The sequence below is a fragment of the Leptonychotes weddellii genome, chromosome X (genome assembly GCF_054177405.1).
Source record: "Leptonychotes weddellii isolate Sample4059 chromosome X, ASM5417740v2, whole genome shotgun sequence".
Lineage (NCBI taxonomy): Eukaryota > Metazoa > Chordata > Mammalia > Carnivora > Phocidae > Leptonychotes > Leptonychotes weddellii.
The window spans coordinates 17,774,756-17,792,835 of NC_138385.1; the positions used below are offsets into that span (position 1 = coordinate 17,774,756).

The window sequence follows — 18,080 nt, forward strand, 5'->3', positions numbered from 1 at the left end:
AGGGAGGGGGACGGTGGCCCCGGCGGCCGCGGGGACCGACCGGGCGCCACGCTCAACTTCCACTTCTCCTTTCGCCGGCGCCGAGGTCCCGGCGCCACTGGCCCGGACCGGCTTCTGAGGGGAGGAGGCGGGCTGGGCGGTGGGGAGGGGGGGGGAGGGCGGGAGGCAGCTGGGGACCCTCGCCTGGGCCCCCGGAGCGGGGAGGAGACCGCAGCGACTGACCCCAGCTCGGCGATCGAGCCCACTCGGCCTCAGGTACGTCGATGGCGCCGGTTCTTCGAGCCTTCGGGGACCTCGAAAAGTTTGCCTGAGGGCGGGATCGGGGACGCTGGGGCCCCGGCGTGTCGGGGTTGGGGGCCCAGGGAATGGTGGGAGAGCCGCGGCGTGTTGAGTCCCGCCCTTGCCTCGCCCCACCGCGTGTGTGTTGGGGAACCCGCGCTTCTGAGCCGGGGTTAGAAACGGAATCGAATTCCCGAGCCAGGGTGGGAAGCCAGGTTTCCCGCGCCCCGGGCCGCGGGGGTTCCGTGACGGGGTCGATCGTGACAGAAGGCCCCCAAAAGCTCGGTGCTCGAGGGCGGGAGGTCAGACCGTGCGGTGGCGGGGCAGCCAGATTGATCGGGCGGCCCCTAGCGCCTCCGGGGCCAGGAGCCTTAGTGTAAAGTACACACTCACTAGTGTAAAGCACGCGCGCGCGCACACACACACATCCACCCACCCACCCCTATGACTTGGATAATTGGATCGCCAAAAGAGAGACCTCTTGGCAGGGGCCAGAGTTCCCGTGTGAGCAAGACGCCAGCCTTCCCGCTCCCGCGTTCCCGCTCTCCCGGTTTCTCCCGCCACTCGGTTCCCTCCTCTGCTGCCGGCGAGGGGATTGAGCGGCCGCACAGCGCGGGGTGCCCTGCCGCCAGCGCCTTGCTTTGGGGAACTGCGGCGGCGGTGTCCGCTTTACGAATTTCTCGTCCCTCCACCGCACCCTGACTCTGCTGCCCTCTCCTCAGGACTGTGTGTAGGGACATGGCCTTCCTGACCAGAGTCACCTCCTGACCCTTTGGTACCTCCGCTCAGCCAGGTTCTCCCTGGCTGCCCCCCCCCACCCCCGCCGTGGGATTTGATGGCAGTTTGATTCCTGCCCCTCATCCCTATGCCCGAGATAGAGGCCTGTCTGGTCCTGCAGCTTCTTCTGGTTAATGTTTGACAGTTCATTGTGGCTAATCATTTTAATTAGCTCTTAAAGTGGGGAGGAACAGTTAACCTTGGACTTCTCGATTTTGGCCTGGTGGGGCCTCAGATGGGAGGAGTGCTAGGGAGGTGGGGAGGTAGGAGCGGAAGTGAGGTCACCACCCCAGGGCCTGAGCCACCGCTGCTTGGCCCCAACAGCTGGTGGGCACGCCCATCGGGGACTCACCCCCTGCAAGCTGACCCCTGGCCTGAGTGCCAGGTTGGAGAGGGGTGAAGGGAACAGATCTAGCTCTCCCCTTGCGGGGAGACCAGACACTTTGGCACTAAAAATGCCTAGGGAACACGTATGCCCGGTAAGAATGCAAATCCCTCTTCGCAGTTAGTTACACAGGGTTTTACCGGTTAGAAGGCACTTTCTCAACCATTGATTCAGTGGACCCAGAGCAGAAACAGCCTAGTGGGGGAGCTGTCTTGAGTTAAGTGAAAGACTTAACTATCTTGGAGGACTTGTTATCCTGGCCCGTGTGGGGAAGGGGATGCCTTGCATGTGGTTGTTTCTGGGGCTGGGTTCTGTTCAAAGCCTGGGATGTTTGGGGGGGGGGGCTGTTGAGCAAGCTCCACGTTGCCACCCTCACCCAGCCTCTAGCTGTGAGCCGAAGGAGTGGCTTGTTTGCAGCTATGTCTGGCATTCCTCCCACTGCTGCACTGTTTGCTCCGTGGTTGCTCAGGAACTGGCGCCCACCCCTGGACAAGCTGGGGGCCTGAAATCCGCTCTCCCCCTGACTGGTGCAAAGTGGTGGTACAGTGGCTTCTGTCTTCTCTGTCCTATGTTGGGATCTAAAAATGAGGGTGTTGTGGTCTGTCATTCATAGGCCTGATTAATAGACTATCCAAAATGCCCCTGGCCTGCAAAATTCAGGGCTTTTGTCTCTGAAGAGGCCCAGCCAGGCGCAGGCTGAGGGGATTGCTTGCCCAGGGAAATCCCTGCTCCTAAGCTTGGCCTTGGGCCTTGCCGCCCCCCCCACCCCCACCCCCAACTTTCTCATTTTACCTTCCATCCCTAGATCCAGACTGTCTGGGTCTAAAACCCAGCTTTGTTATTTACTAGCTATGTGATCCCAGGCAGTTGTATGCCTCAGTTTCCCCATTTGTCAAATGAGCCCTACCTCATAATGTTGCTCCGAAGATCAAATACATCAATAAACATAAGCTGTTTATTAGAAGAGTATATGGCACATAGTGAGCACGAACCAGCATTATGGTATTATCTAATACAGGGCCTAAAACTCATTCCACTCAACAAACGTTTGCCAAGAGCCAGTCCCCATAGCAGGCATCAGTGAAGTGGCAGTGAGAAAATATGGAGGTGAAGAAGATGCCACATGCCTTCCAAGATTGTGTATAGCTTCTGTTGTAGACCAGAGTTGGGGTGCAGGGTGTGGGAGGGAGCCAGGGAGAGCGTCTAGGTCATCTATATAAATAACCATAATTCGAAGCCAGGCTGGAATACTTGAGCTAGTGTGGGGAGCCAGGCATCCCAGACTTGGAGACTTCTCCTTGCCTGGGGACCCCAGCGGGGTTCTGGTCTGGATGCACCTTCTGAACTGCTTTGGGAATTGGATGAATGACAGGGAAAGGGAGACCTGCTTCCTTCGTGGGCTGCAAATGGCATGATTGGGTTGGGTCCCAGGGCAGGACAGCATTACTTAGTGCCACCCCCCAAACACCCCTCTAGCCCTCTGACACACCCCCACCACCTCCCGGAGGTTCCCTGCTGAGCTGGGAAGGGCTTAGGGCAGCCTTCTCTTCTCAAGCTTGGGCCTGACCCCAGCCTCGGCTTGGTTATCTCTCCAGGATTTCTAAGCTGCAAAGAGGTTTCTGGCTTCACTGCCAATTTATTCCCTTTGTGGTTCTCAGACTGAAAACTAGTTCTGCAGGGGAGAAAGGAAACTCATCCGAGGTACCCAGAATCCCATGGGCACTTTCCTAGAGGTCAGGGGCTTTTCTCATCAACACCAACCTGCCTGCAAATCTCTGGCCGCTGAGCCTCACATGGCCGGTAATCGTGGCCTCGCCAGTAATGCCCTCTAGCTCGGGCCCCAGTGCTGGTTGCCAAGGAACTGCTGGTCGGGGTGCTCGTTGAGGGTTCTGACCTCGCAGGGGCTGCTGAGTTTCAATTCCACAGCCATTTATTAACACCTACTGTGTGCCCAACCTGTGCTAGGCACTGTGGAGGAGACGAGCGAAGGAGGTGGTGGGGGAAAGATGACTAAGACACTGAAACAATCAGAGGCGAGGACAGGCAGCCAGGTCAGTGGCTGGTCAGGTGCTAATTGTGCTCCTTGGAGCAGGGACCAGAGGCGGCCTGGGCTCTGAGGTCGGCAGCTGGAGGGAGGGGGGGAAGCCTTTGTGAGGGCCGAGCACGAGCTAGACCTTGAAGGGAGGGGGGGTGGGGCGGCGCGGGGGAGATTTGGCTGGGCCGAAAAGGGAGAAAAGACGCCTTTCTCTGTCTTCCCTGGCCACAGACTGACCTTCGAAGCCTGGATAATTGTTTGGCAAATGCATGTCACATAAAAGACCAGGTCAGCCAGTGTGGGTGGCTCAGAGCAAACCCCCCAATCTCCACTCCAGGAGATAGAAAGTGGCCGGCCTGGACCAGGAGCCCAGGGAGCCCAGCGTGTATTGATAAGACACAAAGGGTAGGCAGGCTTCCCTGCCACCCAAGCTGAGGGGATTTCATTTTGAGCTCCCCACCCCCACCAACACACACACACACAGGCCCTGGGGGAGGCGGGTGGAGAGAGGGGAAGAGAGGTAGAGGGCACCAAAGGGACAGGAAAACCGACACACCAGTGGTGGTCACAGCGGGCATGGGTGGTTGGATCCCACCTTTCCCCAGGGGTCTGGGATTCCTCTGAAAGCCGGGAGGTTCAGGTGAAGGACAGAGATTTTCATTTCTTCAGTGGGAACCCAAGAGTCTCGACAGTCCCACTGTTTCTGTCCAGACCACCCAGGCAAGGGCAAGGACTAGCCATGTATTTGTTCTGCTGCTTCTGTGTCTCCCATGGCTGAGTGGAGAGGGGAACTGGGCTCTTGTTGCGTTTAACTGGAGCAAAACACCCAAACACACACATATCCTCCCCTCCCCCGCATCAGTTTTCCTCTCTCACTGCCCTCTTTCCCTGCCCCCTCCCCAGCACGTTGCAACACCACAGGGACACACCAGAGTGCCCTGGCTTCTTGGCTGGGGAATCATGTCCTAAGGTGAATTTTTTGGCAGAGACCCCAGCCTTCTATAGGAGGAGAAGGAGGCTCAGAGAAAGGTGTCTCATGCAGGAGGTTCTGCAAGGGAAAGTGCTGGAACATTTCTTAAACCAAGAGGAAGAAAGAGGTTAAGCAGCTTGCCCAGGTTGAGCAAGCTTGACCTTAGGTTCCCACCTTCCTGAGGGACCATTTTATTGTCCCACTGCTGGTACTCCCTGCTTCTCAGTCCATCTGCCCTTCCTGAAGCTTCCTTTCCTCTTCCAGTCTAACCTAATATCCTTCCAGAGAAGTGCGTTGTCTAGAAGGGTGCGGGGGGGGGGGGGGGGGCGGAGTACAGGCTGTGTTCTCACTCCAGACCTACTGCTTACTGACTGTGTGAGTATGGGCTAGTCACTTAACCGCGCTGGGTTCCCGTGCCCACCTCACAGGGTCGCAAGGAGGATTAAACGAGAGACTGCACGTAGGGCACTCCACATGGTGCCGGGCGCACAGTTACCGCCCCACGGGGCTAGCTGTTGTGATGCCCGTGGCTGTTCTTGCTGTCACTTCCCTTCACACACCCTTGGCTTTGCCAACTCCAGGGATCAACTGCTTCTCTGGCAGCGTTGGCACGGCCTGCCGTACCCATTCCTGAAACTGAGAGGGAGATTTTCCTTATCTTCCTGCTAACGCTTTGTTAAGTCTGCCCCCACACAGGAGAAGGAGGGGACCCGGAAGAAGAAGTGTGTGTGGAATAGTCTTTCCAAGTGGCAGGCTTAGAAAGTGGTGCTGTGAAGAGCAAAACTCAAGTCCTTAATGTTTTTATTAACATTGCCATCTTTATCTCTTCGCCACTCTCATCTTTTTTTTTTTTTTAAGATTTTATTTATTTATTTGAGAGAGAGACAGACAGAGATAGTGAGAAGAGAGCATGAGCAGGGAGGAGAGAGAGAAGCAGGCTCCCGCTGAGCAGGGAGCCCGATGTGAGACTCGATCCCAGGACCCTGGGATCATGACCTGAGCCGAAGGCAGACGCTTAACCAACTGAGCCACCCAGGCGCCCCACCACTCTCATCTTGAGTATCATTTGCTGCAGGAATAAGAAGTTGGTTCCTTTGAGAGAAGGCCTCATGTTGCACCCCTGGCAAGAATTTAGCAACCATTGGTCTGTTATTACCCTGCTGAGTGTAGAATTCTAGGAGCCAACTGACCAGCCACTTCTCACTTTCTCTGTCCTTTTACTAGAATTAGGTGATGCGTCCATTCTGGGCCAATGCCCAGAGGCGTTGGGTTGGAGCTGGGGCACTGCGTTTGCCCAGACGAGTTCCCGGGGGCTGTGCGCCATCCCCATTCGAGGCCTCCCTGAAAGTACTTTGGAGGTTCCATCCGCTATCAGATGGCTTGTGTTTGCCCAGGAAAAACTGGACCACCCATGGACCACCCCTGAGCCACTTCACTCAGTCCCTTGGTCTCCTCCCCTCAGGTTAGAACTGCTAGGCCTTGGGGGATGGGAGAGTGGGCAATTAGTCTTAACCTCCCCAAATTCCCGATGACCTGATAGCAAGGAGGTACTTAGACATAGATTTAGGAGATAATTTGTCTTTTTCCCATAATGCCCCCAGAGGATAAAAGAAGCTAGTTCAGCTTTACTGGTTCTGTGAGAATCCATGCACAGAAAACACCTATCTCATTACATTAGCTGACCACTTTCTTGGTTCCACACTGATGAAAAACAGAACAAAACAAAACAAAACAAAAACCACCACAGCAGGCCCAGCCTCCTGCTCTGAAGGATCTAAACCCAATTCTAGAGCTGTAGTAATACACATGCACTTAGCCCCATAGTGGGCTATTTGCATATTGTAATGTGGTTACCATTGTAATGATAATTAGCACCTCTATCACGGTACCTAATTATCCTTTCTTTCTAGTGATTAAAGAGCAATTCAAGACTGTGTGGGATTAAGAGACTCTATAGCAAGTTTGATGATTATAATACAATATTGTTAGCTATATTTACTATTCCGTTATTAGAGCTCTAGGGCTTATTTACTACTCATTGTAATAGTTTGCATTTTCTAGAGTTTTATATAATGGAATCATATACCATGTACTCTCTTTTTGTATGGCTTCTTTCATTCGACATATTTAAGATCCGTCCATGTTGTTATATACATCCATATTTCATTCCTTTTTATTGCTAGGTAGCATTCCATTGTATGAAGATACCACACATTATTTATTCATCAGTTGATGGACATTTGGTGGCTTCCCCCCCCCCATGTTTGGCTATTACAAACAAAGCTGCTATGAACATCTGTGTACAAATCTTTCCATAGCTATATATGTCCTTCTCTCTTGGTTAAATACCTAGGAGTGGGAATAGCTGAATCATACAATAGTTGTAGGTTCAACTTTTTAAGAAACTGTCAAACTGTTTTTCCAAAGTGGTTGTACTATTTTACATACCCGCCAGTAGTGTGTGAGTTCCAGTTACTCCGCGTCCTCACCAATACTTGGTGAGTCTTTCTAATTTTAGCCCTTGTAATTGGTGTGCAGTGGTATCTCATTGTGGTTTTAATTTGTCCTTCCCTAATGATGTACTTACTTGTCACCAATATATCTTCTTTGATGAGGTATCTGTTTAAATAATTTGCCCATTTTTAAATGGATTTGTTTGTTTTTCTTGTTGAGTTTTGAGGGTTCTTTATATATTCTGGATACAAGACCTTTATCAGATGATACGTGCTTTGTAAAGGTTTTCTCTGAGTCTGTGGCTTGCCTTTTCATTATCTTCATAGTGTCTTTTGAGGAGCAGAAGATTTTAATATCAATGAAGCCCAGCTAATCAATTTTTACTTTTATGGATCATACTTTTTACTTTTATGGATCATACTTTTGGTATGGTAAAAGATACATACTGTTAGGGATCATACTTTTGGGCTAGGTGAAGAACCTAGCCCAGGGTCACAAATATCTTGTCTTATGTTTTCTTTTATAAGTTTTATAGTTTTAGGCTTTACATTTTGGTCTTTGATCCATTTTGAGTTAATTTTTCTATATAACGAGAGGTGTGAATTCACATTCATTTTTTTCTTTTTACATATGGATATCCATTTATTCTAGTACCGTTGGATGGAAAAGCTATTGTTAGGCTCCTGCAGTTGTCCTTATATATGTGGGCTTATTTCTGGACTCTATATTCTGTTTTAAGATTTTATTTATTTATTTGAGAGAGAGAGAGAGTGAGCGAGAGAGAGCACATGAGCAGGAGCAGAGGGAGAGGGAGAAGCAAGCTCCCTGCTGAGCAGGAAGGCCGATGTGGGGCTTGATCCCAGGTGGGATCATGTCCTGAGCAGAAGGCAGACGCTTAACCGACTGAGCTACCCAGGCGCCCCTGTTCTCTCTCTTTTTTTTAAGATTTTATTTATTTATTTAGTTGAAAGAGAGCGAGTGAGCGCACACATGCATGAGTGGGGGGGAGGGGCAAAGGGAGAGGCGAGGGAGAAGCAGGAGAGCCCAAGGTAGGGCTCTATCCCAGGACCCTGGGATCATGACCTGAGCCGAAGGCAGACATTTAAGGGACTGAGCCCCCCAGGCACCCTTCTATATTCTGTTCTGCTGATTGATCTGTTTATCTTTCCACCAATGCCAATTTTTTTGATTACTGTAACTTTATAATCATTTTTGAAAACAGGTGGTGCTAGCCCTCCAACTTTCTTTTTTTCAAAGTTGTTTTTGCCTATTTTAATTCTTTTGCAATTTCATATGAATTTTAGAATAATATCATTTTCTTTTAATACTCGAATTTATCCTATTTACAATAATTGTTGTAACAGATATGTTTGGCTGTGCTTTTGTGATCTTTTTTTATAATCATGGGTGACCCTGATGTAACTGTCACTTTAGCAGATGCTTTATCTTTTCATTGATATTCTTCAGCTAAAGAGTTCCATAAGTTTACAAACTTATGGATTTGCAAAATAGGACTATTTATTATTTGCCCTTCCTTTATGAGCCATGTTTGGTGACTGGGTCCATGATTATCTGCTCTGTACATCATTTTTATAGATGCCAGTTATATCCCTTTCCAACCTTTTCTGTCTAAACAACATAACACCTCTTTTTTTAAAAAGCTTGTCTTCGGGGCATCTGGGTGGCTCATTCGGTTAAGCATCTGACTTCAGCTCGGGTCATGATCTCGGGGTGTTGGGATCAAGCTCCGCGCCGGGCTCTGTGCTCAGCAGGGAGTCTGCTTGTCTCTCTGCCTCTCCCCCCACTGGTGCTCTCCCTCTCTCTCTCTCAAATAAATAAATAAAATCTTTAAAAAAAATAAAGAGCTTTTCTTCATATAGTTACCATCACACCCCCATTCTTTTTTCTTTAAAGTTTTTTTTTTTTTTTCCAGAGAGTGAGTGTGTGAGCACACAAGCCGGGGGCGGGGGTGTGGGAGAGGGAGAGGAATTGAGAATCCCAAGCAGGACTCGCTGCTGAGCATAGAGCCAGTCACGGGGCTTGATCGCAAGACCCTGAGATCATGACCCTAGCCTAAATCAAGAGTCAGACTCCTAACCAACTGAGCCACCCAGGCACTCCACACACCCTATTCTTCTGAATCATTTTAGGTCTTAGACCTGATCCAGAATCATGAAATCTTTCCAGAGATCCAGTGATCAGATCAGCACCTAATATTCCCAGGGTGGAAACACTGTGGTTTTGTACAAAGAGAGATGACCTGATTGATCATCAACCACCTTCTCGATGCAGCTTGGAATAAATGACTCTAGCTGGTATATGTTTCCCCAAACAGAGTCAGGGAGCAAGAGAGGTCAAGTAGTGTTTGAGGCTGGGGACCTTTGTCCCCCAACTCCATCCCTATCCCCACCCTTAGACTGTAGCCTTAAAGATCTGTCAGCACCTGGGAGGGCAGGCATTCTTTGTACATTGTCATCATCTCTATCTGCAGGCTATGGGGACAGGAATGAGGTGCCTTGGTCGCACGGATTTGACTGCCTGTTGGGCAAACAAGATACACACATGAAATAATTAAAGAGCAGTTCAAGCCTGTGTGGCATTAAGAGATCTTGTGGTCGAATTTGGGCTCTCAGCATTTAGAAAAGGGGGCTCCATAGGTGTGCACTCTACTTATCAGGGTGTACCCAGTTCAAGGGGTCTGGGGACCTTGGTTGGGACCTTGCTGGATGGGCATTATTTGATTAACCAAAACAGAGCAGCAAGGGCATGGCTGGCCTGAGAAACTCCGTGAATGAGGCTGGAATGTTCCCTCAGGGGACCATGAGGAGACCACTGGGCTTCAAGCCCAGGCTTGAGTTGGGAAATCATGGGAAACAAGGCTGAGTAGGTAGGGTGGGGTCAGACTGTGAAGGACCTTTGGAAACCAAGCAGATGAGTTTGGACTGGAAAGCTTTGCCGAGTACAGCTGGTGTGGCCACAGCCGTAGATCTGAATGTGTGCCCTGGGGTAGGAGTTGGCGCCAGCTCAAAGGCTGAGGGAGGGGCTAGGCAGAGGCATGGCCACGACGGGAGCTCCATCTTCCTCACACCCAGTCGGTGGACTTTCTGCTGCACCGGGCCTAGTTGTTAGCTTTTCCAAGGCTTTCACGTCCACTCCATACAGCTTCCTAACGGCCTACAGGCAGGGGGAGTAGGTGGTGCAGGCCAGATCGCCCCATGGCTAATGGTGTGAGGGGAGGCAGAACCACTGAGAAATACCCACCTGGCTCACCTACCTACTGGTCTGCCCCACCGTTGCCCCGGAGCCCCTCTCTAGACTAAGGCAGGGTAGCTCCAGATGGCCTTTCTCAATGAAAATGTGTTAGGATAGAAGTGACACATTAACCTAATATCACCCACTAACACATTAACACTAAATGGTTTGTGATTTTTTCAGAGTGGTGGGGAAGTCATTCCTGGGGAGATGGGATGGTGGCCTGTGGTGTCCTGGCTGCTACTAGGGTCAGTCAGAAGAGCTCTGGGTAGCATGAGGTCTGTAGTGGAGAAGGGGACAGGAGGCCCAAGGCTGTGAGAGCCATGTGACTAGGCATGCCTGTGGTTACATAGCCCATTAATGGCAAAATTGCCTTAGCAGAGGTTTTCCAAACTTGCCCACCCAAGTGCCCCAGACTATTGATTTATATCCTAGAGGCCTAGAAGGACACAGTCTCGTAAATTTCTTTGAAGTATGGCATTTTATCATAAGTGTGAATGTTGCAGTCTACCGCCTAAATATATTTTCATTGATTTATCAGCAAACAACATGGAAGCTCCTGAAAGATGCACTGGGTTGGGACTGTGGCTTTGATTCCTGCTGTGTGGCTGGGTCAGCTTTAGCAAGCAGGCCCTGTCCCTGTGAGACCTGCTTCTGGACAGGTCAGAACTTAGAGTTTCGGGATCTTCGCCCGAAGTGCTGGAAGGCAAGTCCGTCACCTGCAGCGTGTTCATTTGCCTGCTGTCCCCATCCCTGTCCCCCTCCTTCGTTCAAATTTACTTGATGGAAAAATCTAAGCCTTTGTGTCCCCAGGGAAAGTCGTTGGACTTGCTCAGTGGTTAGCTCTGGCCTTACCCCAGCCTTTGGTGGGTGAGCAGATCCCAGGGTGGGATGGAGACAGTGTGGGGCTCATGAGACTCCAAAGTAGGCATGGATTAGCTGAGGCTGTGGCCACAGATTCCCTAGCCTTCCCTCCTCCACCATGCTCAGCCTGTGGCCCCTCATTTGGTCTCACCTTTAGCTTGGAGTGTTTACAGTACTCCCAGTTAGAAAAAAGAAAACCTGCCTGTGCTCTCAGAGCCTAGCATTGCCCCTGCTCATCTCTTGGTGGCTGAGAACAGAAGAGCCGTCAAGGCCTCCAGGCCAAAGTTATCCTCCTCAGTGACCCAAGCACCTCATTCCTGTCCCCATAGCCTGCAGATAGAGATGATGACAATGTACAAAGAATGCCTGCCCTCCCCCAGCTTGGGCAAGGTGGATAAAGCACTATGAATATTCAGGTTTCACTCTGGCAGGCAGCAAGCCTTCATCCACACCCCCCTGTGGGCCAGGGGTGCAATGGGGGGTTCCAGACTCCAGTGCCTGGAGTGACGAAACCACAGCAGGTAGGGCCCTGGGCAGGCTGTCTGGGCTGGGCGGGGCGGGGCAGCCGGCTGGGTGAGGCCCAGATTCCCCAAGCTGATAAGACAGCCTGTAAACACCCAGCAAGGGGAGGGGGCAGAGGGCAGGCGACCAGATGGCAGGAGAAGGGGGGAACCGGAGCCCAGCGCTAGCGGCAGGAAGTGGGGCTTGATGTGGAAACATCCTGTCCAGCGGGGGCTAGACCATTGGCCATCAGCGGTCACTCCCTCCACCAGGGAGGCAAGCTCAGCACAAGGTGGGGCTGCCTGGGCACCAGGCCGAGAACCTGGTTCCCCACATCTCCAAAGAACATGATTAATGGGTCTCTGTTATGGGTTATCCTACCACCTAACACTGCTGGTGGGGGGGAATCGGGACCAAGCTACCCTCCCCGCCCCCTCCCCCCCCCATGAAGAAACTCAGCAGTGGACTTGTCTGAGAGAATCTGACTCTCACAGGGAAGTCCTGGTCACCGTTATCAGTGAGGAGCATCGATTGGAACGCCTAATTGTGTCCAGGACCTCCTGCAGCCGTCTGAGAAGAAGCACACATTTGACGCGCCGTTGTTTCATCTCGTAGTGCTTTCTAATTAGAACCTTAGAGGGTCAGAGCTCGTGCGTGGGGCCTTTAGCAAGGGAGCGCCAGACTCATTCGCTTAACTTTACAGACGGGGACACTGGGATCCAGAGAGGGGCACTTGGTGACGCTCATGGCAGACCTAAATTAAAGCCCCTGGTCTACAGCATTTTCCACTGCCTACCTACCCTGTTGCTTTAGGTCCCGCCACCAGCCCTCATGCATGGCTGGTTGGCCCTGCTTTGCACACTCGCCCAACCTCAGCATTTATCCTTGCTTAGGGTTGTGGGGAGGCTGATAGGAGGAAAGTGCCTCAAAATCAGAAGTCTGGAGTCTGGCCTGAACTGCTGTGTCAACTTGCACATGGCCTTGAGTGAGCTGCTGCCCCTCTCTGGGCCTCATTTTGTCTGTTTGTTTGTTTTAAGTAACAGTTTAATTAGGGGCACCTGGGTGGTTCAGTCGGTGAAGCGTCCAACTCTTGATTTCGGCTCAGGTCATGATCTCAGGGTTGTGAGATTGAGCCCCATGTCGGGCTCTGCGCTGGGTGTGGAGCCTGCTTAAGGATTCTCTCTCTCCCCCTCTGCCTCTGCCCCTGCCCCCCTCTCAAAATAAAAAAATAAAAATAATAATGAACAACAGTTTAATTCGATTTAGTTCATTGCCATACAATTCAATTATACACTCAAAGTACACAATTCAGTGGCTTCAGTATATTCACAGAATTGTAGTTTCATCACCACAGTCCTATAGAATATTGTCATCACCCCATAAAGAGACTCTATACCCATTTTCTGCCAACATCTGGGCCTCGGTTATGAAGAGATATTTGCTACAGATGTATTTTGGGGAGAAAAAACCCCAGCAATATTGATTAGGTAGATGGGCTAACCCAGCTTACCAGGAACTTAGATAGGAAGAGAACCTACCTCGAGGAGAATAGGGTGGGCCTGGTGATAAGCCCCTGGCCATGGGCCTTCCATCTATGAGGTGCTCAGGGCTGACTTTCCATAAATATTTGAATAAACATGTGCATCAATACCCTGAGATAAGAACCCAGACTCATATTATGTGTAAGCCGAGAGCAAGTGTATATTTATGGGGCAGGGCCATGACATGGCCACTCCAGGTCTGGATCCAGGAACTCTCTGGAAACAGTAGGCCCCTTGAGGTATAGGAATAGAGTCAGCGTCCTTCATCAACAGAGCTGGAAGCCTTCTATTCCACTTCCCCTTCCTCCATAGCTGGCCACAGGAGTTCAACTTGTCACCATTTTGGCGCAGACTTGGCCCAGAAAGTTAGGATTCACTTATTAGTGAATTAGGAGCTTTGGTTGGGATTGAAGCCCTGAAGGGGGTGGGTCACAGACCTGGGAAGCTTTTGTTGAAGGAGCATCACAGAGGTCCTGAGCCTTCAGAGTTGTGTGTTGTGAGCAAGCCCTGAGCTAGGGATCTGAGCAAATGGGTACCAGCATGGGACAGTGGGAAAGGCACAGACTTTGAGATCGAAGGCACACAGTCTGGGTTTGAGTTCTGCCTCTTTTTTTTGACTAGGAAAATGACTTTATTTTTCTGGTGTGGGCGGATGTCTAGTCTTAGAAGTTGTGGAGTTGCTTCTTGGTGCTGGCCGCCTTGCTGACCTTAAGCACGTTGAAGAGCACAGTCTTTCAGAAGGCCTGGCACTCACCTGCCCTGACAGTGTCACCAATCTGGAGGCCCCTGAAGCAGGAGACCGGTGTACAGAACTGTTCTTGTGGCATCTCTTGGAGCAGTTGTACTTCCGGATGTAAGGGGAGTAGTCATGGTGGATGACAGTGGTCCTCTGCATCTTCATCTTGGTCACCATGCCAGACAGAATCTGCCCTCAGATGGAGACATTAGCAGTATAGGGCCATTTCTTGTCAGCATAGGTGCCCTTAGTGGCCTCCTTGGGCATCTTGTAGCCCAGACCAATGTTTTTGTAATGTCGCGGGAGTCTGTTCTTGTCAGTTTCTTGAAGCAGGACCCTCTGCTTATTTTGATAGACGGTCAGCTGCTTTCGGTAGGCACCCTCCGTCCAAATGTCCGCCATCTCACCCACCGCCTGAGAAAAGGTCTGCCTCCATTCTTGACGGGCCATGTGACCTTGGTCACGTTACCTAATCTTTTCTGAGCCTCGCTTCTGCTGTTTTTAAAACGGAACTATTAAAACAGGATTATTACCAAAAGAGATTTCACTGAAAACGAAGTTCAGAGAGCGTAGTAGTTGGAACTAAACCTAGGTTCGAACCCCAGCTCTGGCACTGACGAGCTACTTTGTAAGAATTAAAGGAGCTAACCCCACAGCTCATACCCAGCAAGTGTAAATCCCTGCCACCTTCCCTCTGTGCCACGCTGTCACCCTGTAATTTTTACCGTTTGGCCCTTTTCCCCAGGTGCAGAGGGAACAACTTGAAGTGCTATCAGAGGGCACAAAAGAAAATCTTACCTACATTTACACGATACCCACACCCCTCTGCTCCTCCCCCAGTGGGCCCATGGCAAGGCCATAGTGGCTGCACCCGCCGTCCCAGGCCCACCACTAGCTCAGATCGGTGCCAACCCCACAAGCACTTGCCCTGAGCTGGCACTGATCTCAAGTGCTTGCACCCCTCCACCCGGGCTAGATGCACTTTCCAAACACGTGCCACCAGCTTTGAGTCAGGCTTGTAACCAAACCCTGGCCGTGGGTTTGCACTGCAGATGTAGGGAGGGCCTGGCAGAAGCCCAGGTGCACATCCAGATGTTGTCTCCAAGGCTTCCTTGGCGTCCCCCATACCAGCTGTGAAGCAGGATTTACTCCAAATTGCAGGGGTGGAGAAGCAGGTTTGTGTGGGGCCTTGTCACTGGGGCACTGGGTCCTATTTGCTCTGGTGGGGGGGTATGGAGGGAGAGGGGACAGGGAAAAGAGAGACTCTGTTCTCCTGACAGGAGGCCTGGCTGGGCAGGGCTCTCAGCCTAAGTCGCAAGAGGATGACCTCTCAGAACTGAGAGAGGTATCAAAACCATCTTCCCCTCCATTTTTTGTTGGCTCACCCAGTACCATCATGTCTAGGGGTCCCCTCAACTTCTCCTACTGCTGCTTGGACCTCATGGAACAATATAACCACAGGGGGACCAAAGAGACTGTGTCTATCCGGTACGAGGCCCCCATCCCAGGCATCAGGGCTTCTAGAACAATTATCATGTACTTGTAACCTGTCCTAAGGAGGAACGGCAGCTAGGCAGAGGTCCAGGGCCTCGGGCTTCTACTGCTCCTCTGACCCATTGCCTTGGGAAGGCCTGGCAGAGCTGGTCACATGCCTGCAGGATCCCTCATGGGCACATAGTCCCAGTGCTAGGAGCTCCACCTTGCAAGGGCAACTGGGAGGTATTTACAAGTGCAAGTCACCACACCGAATCAGGAGCAGCGATGGAATGTGATGGCTTCCTTTTCCATCGCTACCCTTGACCCACATGTACTATAATACTTTGTTCTCCATTGTTGTCTCTCTCCAATGGTGCCGGGGACAAAACTATGCAAAATTGTCAAGTGGCATTGATCTCAGTGTCACCTGCCCCTCCCAGTTAACCCTTACTGTCGGCCTGCTTTCCCCAGGCTCTTGCTTCAGCCCATCCGTCCATCCTAAGCCACCCGGGGCTGATCCAGTCTTTCATCCAGTCCCCGAAGGCCAGGCTCATTCTGCACCCGCCCCCTCAAGGTGATAGCTAGGGAAGGTGATAAACCCACTTCTCCTCATCCGCTAACAAGAGAGGCTTTGGCCGAGACAGCCCCAGCTCCCTCCCAGCCCCCACGCCCCCCCCAGCCCAAGCAGGCTGGCAGCGGAGCTGTTGGGGCGTCCCCTCGCGTACACAGCTGTCTCCTCAGCCTTCCTGTGAGGGATCCTCCCCGCCCTGCGCTCTCTGACCTGTGTGGGGCAGGGGCGGGGCGGGAGGGCCTGCAGGCCCTGAAGGGGAAACTGCTGAAACCCCTGGGACAGGAAGTGGCAGAGAGGGGCTGTTTCCTCTGGCAGAGCAGGGGTGCGGTGAGAGCTGGCCCTATCCCCTACTTGACTGCCTGTCTGCCGGGGCCCTGGGAGGCTGGGGAGAGCTGAGCACCCTTCTTGCCCTGGCTCCACCCCCACAAAAAAAATGGATGCTCCTGGCCCACCGGGTCGGAGGGGCGGGGCGGCGGGGGGCTCTCAGAGGAAGCCATCTCTCTTTTTTTTTTAAAGATTTTATTTATTTATTTGAGAGAGAGAGAGTCAGAGAGAGAGAGAGAGCACAAGAGGGAGGAGCGGGAGAGGGAGAAGCAGACTCCCTGCTGAGCAGGGAGCCTGATGCGGGACTCGATCCAGGGACTCCAGGATCATGACCTGAGCCGAAGGCAATCGCTTAACCAACTGAGCCACCCAGGCGCCCAAGCCATCTCTCTTTTGACAGGAGAGGACTTCAGAGAGAAGGGCAGACAGGTCAGCTAGAAGGGAAGGGTGGGGCAGGGCAGGTGAGTATGGGGTGAGGGGGGCCCACAGTGGCAGCGGAAAACCACAGCTGGGCAGGGGAGCCTTCTGTAAGTTCTTATTCTTACAGAAGATGATCAGGACCGTGTCTGCTCAAAACTGTGTGAGTTGGAAATGCAACAGATTGCTGACCCTGAATCATAGGGCTAGAAAGGACCTTAGACCATCCAGTCCAACTCCCTCACTGTGTAGCGGAGGAAACTGAGGCCCACGAAGCAGAAGTGACTTGCTCAAGGTCACACCATGGGCAGAGCCAGGGCCAGGATTTTCTTTCTGCTGAAAATCTGCCGAGTTTGTATTTGGTGTCCCACACCTCCTTCCTGGCGCCTCTGAGTGCTCTGGGACATTCTTCTCAGAAATGAACTTAATCTGTTCACACTGAAGGGGAGTGAAGCCTTTAGCCCAGGAGCCTGTAAACTTTTCCTGCAAAGAGATTGTAAATATTTTAGGCTTTGTGGCCCATATGGACCCTGTCACAGTAGCTCAACTTCTAATGCAAAAGCAGCCACAGACAATATGAAAACGAATGAGCGTAGCCACATTCCAATAAAACTTTATTGGTGGACACTGAAATTTGAACTTCGAATAATTCTCATGTGACATGAAATATTATTCGTCTGTTTATTTTTTTCCTAATCATTAAAAAATGTAAAAGCCATTCTTGGCTCATGGGCCATCCAAACAGATGGTGAGCTGGCTTTGGCATGCAGGCCCTAGTTTGCCAACCCGTACTTTAGTCTAAGAAGTCAATCTAAGGTGTCAGGAGGAGGGGGAGAGAATATACTTGGTGGGGAGGAAGCAGGTAAGGCTGTGAAAAGGAGGTGACATTTGCTTCAGATCTTGACCACTGTGTGGGAATTGGAGCTGCAGAAATTGGGGAAGGGCACAGCAGGCCTAGGGCATGGTGTGAACAAAGGCACGGAGGTGGGGAAGTTGCTGCAAAAGTTAAATGTGTTCTGCACATGTGTGGCCTCATTGTTATTTGCCAGCCCTGGGTCTTTGGCTGCTGTCTGTTCTCACCAGAGGAAAGGGTTGGCTGTATTGAGGCTGCCCAGAGACAATGAGGAGGGGAAGAAGAAAGGTCGCCTGGGAGTCATAGCCACTGGCTGTGTGACCTTGGGCAAGTCATTTTTCCTCCCTTAGGAACTTGGTGTCTGCAGCTGGATGATCGGACGGATAGATGCCATGATCTTTCAGGTCCCTTTTAACTTTGATATCCTGGGACTCTTGAGTCAGGAAGAGGCTTTGAGTAGTGTGGGTGAGGGGGAAGGAGGAACCCCAGGAGTCTGCGGTGACATCAGAGCTGAAGCTGCCCTCCCTGATAGGCTGTCTTTCCACTTCCGCCCTGCACCCTCCCCTCCATGAAGGCAACACTGGACTACCCTTTGCTTTTGCTGGCCTGGGAAGTGGCCAGTGGTGGGGGGTGGGGGGGCTTTTG

The 18,080-nt window shown here is 51.6% G+C and overlaps 1 protein-coding gene and 1 pseudogene across 4 annotated transcripts in view; one reads left to right on the forward strand and one right to left on the reverse strand.

The window, feature by feature from the left end:
* ELF4 (E74 like ETS transcription factor 4) overlaps positions 1-18,080 on the forward strand; it is a 46,803-nt gene that overhangs the window by 8,426 nt on the left and 20,297 nt on the right. The window contains exon 1 of one of the 4 annotated variants that reach the window (XM_031030093.2): positions 142-255. The exons of the other annotated variants lie outside the window; for them this stretch is intronic. The gene's annotated coding sequence lies outside the window, so the exon portion shown is untranslated. Of the gene's footprint in view, positions 1-141; positions 256-18,080 lie in introns of those variants that run through there. 4 annotated transcript variants of the gene reach the window in all.
* Positions 13,721-14,273, reverse strand: LOC102739087 (small ribosomal subunit protein uS17 pseudogene; annotated as a pseudogene).